At 37.5% G+C, this 5,178-nt stretch overlaps 1 pseudogene; it reads right to left on the bottom strand.

Annotated features, from left to right (window-relative positions):
• The window catches only part of LOC108287958, a 33,396-nt pseudogene extending 31,271 nt beyond the window's left edge, over positions 1-2,125 (bottom strand).
• Between the last annotated feature and the right edge of the window lie 3,053 nt (positions 2,126-5,178).

Here is a 5,178-nt window from a genome sequence, read left to right as displayed (position 1 = left end):
CCACGTGTGTACCTATGCAACAATTTTGCATGTTCTTCACATGTACCCCAAAACCTAAAATGCAATAAAATAAATAAATGGGGGAAAAAAAACAAAACAAATTTGGCAAATTTTACCTATATTAAAATTAAGTACTATAAATTGAAAGACATCATACATACAATAAAAAGACAAGCTACCAACTGGGAGAAAATATTTGCAACAAATACAACTGACATACATTTAATATTCAGAATACATAAAAATGAATTCAACAAATACAAGAAAGAAAAATGGTCAAAGCTTGAACAGACATACTCTGCAATAGAAAATACATCAATAAATGTAAAAATATCAACTTCATTAGTATTAAGAAAGATGCAGATTAAAACTGCAATGCAATAGTATTTCAAGCCCACTGGAAAAACAAAAATTAAAAATTCTAAAAATAACAAGAATCAGTGATGACACGTATAACATGTATATGTGGCATATAACACTTATACACCACTGGTGGAAGTTCCAATTGGTGCAGCCACTTTGGAAAATAATTTTGTATATTCTAATAAATTTGGAGATTCACAAGTACCATAATTTCACATCTTCTCTCCTATGGAAATATTTGTACCAGAAGACCCATGTAAGAATATTTGTAGCTGCACGTTCAGTGATAGCAAAAATTCTGAAAAAAATCCAAATGTCCATTAATTGTAGAGTGAACTTTAAGTTTGTGGCATATTCATTCAATACAATTTTATACCATAATAAAATGAATACTGCAAGTACATGCAAAGACACAGATGAAACTTAGGACATAATATTGATTTTTTAAAGTTGCAAGGCTGGGCACGGTGGCTCATGCCTGTAATCCCAGCACTTTGTGAGGCTGAGACAGGCAGACTGCAGGAGCCCAGTAGTTCAAGACCAACCTGGGCAACATAGCAAGATCTCATTTCTACACAAAATACAAAATTCGGCTGGGCATGGTGGTGCATGCCTGTAGTCCCAGCTACCCAGGAGGTGGGAAGATCACCTGATCCAGGGAGGTAGAGGATGCAGTGAGCCATGATCATGCCACTGCACTCCAGTCTGGGTGAAAGAGACCCTGTCTCAAAAGAATTTTAAAAAGCATAAAATAAAAGTTGTAGAATGTAGTCAGATTGCATTTGTATAAAGTTTGAGTATAGATAAAACTAAACAATATGTTTTATAGGGAAATAAACGTAAAAGCTAAAATCTTAAAGAAAAGCAAGGCAATGATTGACATAAAAATCAGCATAACAATTTTCTCTGAAAGAGGAAGAGCCCACAGAGTCCTACAGAGGACTTAAAGGTAAGGATGAACCATTTTTCCTAAACCTTGTAGATGTTTTTTTTTTTTGTTTTATCTTTCATTTTAAAAATACCTTCAAACACCATATACTCTCCAAAACAGTGAATTTCTACTGGAGAATTTCAAGCCTTTGTAAGCATTTGGGAGAGAGACTGAAGAGGGATTCTGGGAACCTTCCTGCCTCCCCACCTATGGCTTATTAGTCTGTATTCACATTGCTGATAAAGGCATACCCAAGATTTGGCAATTTACAAAATAAAGAGGTTTATTGGACTCACAATTCCACATGACTGAGGAGGCCTCACAATCATGATGGAAGGCAAGGAGGAGCAAGCTACATCTTACATGGATGGCAGCAGGCAAAGAGAAGGCTTATGGAGGGAAGCTCCTGTTTTTAAAACCATCTGATCTCGTGAGGCCCATTCACTATCATGAGAACAGCATGGGAAAGACACACCCTCAGATTCAATCATCTCCCACCATGTCTTTCCCACAACATGTGGGAATTACGGGAACTACAAGATGAGATTTGGGTGGGGACACAGACAAACCATATCATATGGGTTTGTGGAATAGCTGCCTGGCCAGAGATCATTTCTCTAGCTTTCTCATTCTCTTTTAAAACCTGGATTTCAAATAAACTCACCAACCTTCCTATATGCCATTTGCAGGAATTCTTTTTAAGGCCATAATGATTCTTTTTATCCCAGCATTTTTATATGAACAGAATTTACCCACACAGATGTCTGTCAAGAGTATATCAAAAGCCCCAGGTACAGCGCTATCTGGCTGTTGAATTTGCCCAGACTTCATATTACTGGCCCACCAGCTTTCCTGGTTACTCACACTCCCTCCTTTTGGCCCAGTTCCTTGGCTCTGGCTATTTGTCCAGCTCTTGTGACAGGAGGCTTGTCTGGGCCAAGTGTTTCAACTTCATCTTCAGCACTCCCTCCAGGCCTGTTTCCCAGCATCTATTCTCAAGCCTCATGTGCCATGATCTCCCCTGACAGACACCCTTGGGATGAACAAGTCTGGCTCTCTTGGGTACCCCCTGTTCTTCCCAAATTCATGTGGAGGAGGTCAGGAAAGAGCAGTTTCTTCAGATTCATCACAGTATAGTGATTTCATATTAGTCTGACTCATGTGCTCCTGTCGGCGGCCCATTCAAGCCCTGTTGACATTAGCAAGTTGAATATTCCTACTGGGAAGTTCCAAACAATGGAAAAAGTCTTCAGAGAAATTGATGACTGTTTTACTTTGGGCCTGAGCTTGGGGTAGGATGGGCATTCCAGAGAACCCATCCAAGATATCACCTGATCTGATCCTTTTACTGTCAGAGTTCAAAATGTTCCTTGCAGAGGGACCTTGCATTTCTCAGACTGCTGCCCAAAGAACTTGTTGCTACAACAAAAACTCCCAAACCATGGAAACTGTTTGTGTCCGCCAAACCCAAAGCAGAACTGTACACACAGCGTAAAAATCAAGTTGCCTTAATCTTGCATATTTGGCTCATTTTTCCTAGCCACATCCTAAAACAAAATGGGTTGAATTACTAGATGAAAAATAAATTCCATCCATGGAACTGTTGCCATTGTCACAGCAAACAAAAGGAAGGTGTTTTTCTGCCACGTCTTGGAAGAGGTGAAGTCACTGTTTTAGGATAAAGGGATCAGACTTAAATTCCTGCCACATGAAGAAAAATGGAGTTGGTTGCTTAATTAGACTGCCTATTAAAAGGTCTCTTATTGTTTTAAATTGTGTTTTAAAATACTTAAAAATCCAGGAAGCCCTTTCTGGAGAAAAATTTGAAAGTGCATATTTAAAGCCCCTAAAAAGTATATAATTTTACCCAGTAGTTCCAATTCTAGGAATAATCTTGGAAGTGGCTGAAGAATTATCTACATAGATATTTAATGCTGTGTTACTTTTAACAGTGAGTAGGAGAAAAACTGTTAAGATGTCCAACCTAGAAAATTTGCTAAATAAATTACTGTGTACTGGAAGTGCTCTTTAAAACCAAAATAGCCCTCTGGATTAGCCATAACCCTCCATTCTTTACATAATAAACTTTAGTCTAACGCCCCAGCATGCTGAGTGCTCACAGTCTATAGGCCTTTTGTTAACCCACACATGTTTATTCCCGGTAGTTGAGTTGTATGCTCACCAAGAATCAGGTGTGTTTATTCCCAAACCTGTTTGTGCTGTTATAGTTTTTAGTATAATTATATAATTTTATTAAATAGTCTGTACATCAATGGAATTACAAAGGAGAGATTTTTATTTGTCCAAAAACTAGATTGAAATTTTTAGAAAAACTGGATAAAGTTGAGTTGCCAAAAAATACAAATTTTGATTAATTAGGTGATAATGGACAAGACTAAAACATTAGGGGAGTAAATAGTAATGATGCCGGAGACGCTGTCATTTGTATGAACGTGAATGAACCTAGAGGACATATGCTAAGTGAAATAAGCCAGGCATGGAGATATAGTTACCATCTGACCTCACTTGCACATGGAATCTAAAAAAGTAGTAGAGAATAGAATGGCTCCCAGAGGTTGGGAGTAGAGGGGTAGATGGGGAAGGAAAGACATTGGTCAAAGGGCACCCAGTTTCAGTTGGACAGGAACAAGAAACATGTTCTGGTGACTTATTGCATGGCATGGTGACTAAAGTTACTAATAATACAGTTTACATTTCAAAATAGCTAAAAGAGAGAATTTTAAATGTTCTCGCCACAAAGAAATGATAAATATTTGAGGCGATGGCTATGTTTATGAGCCTGATTTGATCATTCTACAACATATTCATGTATTAAAACATTATATTGTGCTCATAAATATACACATTATTTTTTGTCAATTAAAAATAAACCTTTTTAAAAAGGAATACTTGCTAACTAAAAATCCAGCATTCTCTGCATATTGAAGCATAAAAGAAAAGATAAATTCAAAAATTCTCCCTTTCTTATTCTTTTGTATTTTGCCTTACCTAACAAAACCTCTTATTTCTACCTAATTCAATAATTTCACTAATTTTGACAAGAGCTGGTCTCAAGTTTATTCTATGAGAGTCAATCAATAATATAAATATAACCAGATAAAAATAGTAAGAGAACAGCTCTTTTAGATAGAGAAACACTTTGGAAACGCCCACTTACGTATCAATAATTTGACTAAATTCAAAGCACAGAGGAGGTATTGCTAAGCCTATTGTGAAATAAAAATTTCGAATCCTTCTCAGGATCAATTCAATGAAGAACAACACTTTTCAGCCTAATTCATGTAACTGAAGGCACTCAAAAGTATTGTTATATTTTGGAAACAATAGTCTAATAACCAGATATCTTTCTAGCTCAGACTATATCTCAAATTTAATCTAGATTAATGAGGTTTACTTATTATGTTTTCATTCGTGTATCTATGGAAAGATTAGGCACATACAGATGGTGGCTAATGTCTACTAGAGAAGAAAGTAATAGATTTAACATTTGTTGAGCCCTTAGTATTTTCAAGTAACTGTGATGGCTTAACGATTAACTACAAATAGTCTCCATGCAGTAGCCTGGCAGACTACTGTGAGGCCTGCATAAAGATAGATGGGGAGAGGAAGACCTGCTGAATGTAATGTTTAACGAAGGCGGAAGAGGGAGTGGTAAATTCTGACTCAGGGAATAAAGAAAGGGTAAGGTTTCCAAGAGCAGAGCTGGCCCAGGGTATCAGCAGAAGAAAGCTCATGAGCAATGGTAGACACATAGGAAAAGGGCTTGGCCAGGAGCAGTGAGCAGTTTGCTGAGGGTGTGCCGATGTGGGGTGGGGACAGCAAGTGTGTGGGAAACAGAACTGGAGCATCAGGCTGGGGCCTGA

This window comes from Cebus imitator, unplaced genomic scaffold (assembly GCF_001604975.1).
Source record: "Cebus imitator isolate Cc_AM_T3 unplaced genomic scaffold, Cebus_imitator-1.0 Scaffold358, whole genome shotgun sequence".
NCBI classification, from domain to species: domain Eukaryota; kingdom Metazoa; phylum Chordata; class Mammalia; order Primates; family Cebidae; genus Cebus; species Cebus imitator.
This window is presented reverse-complemented; position numbering and strand designations above follow the sequence as displayed.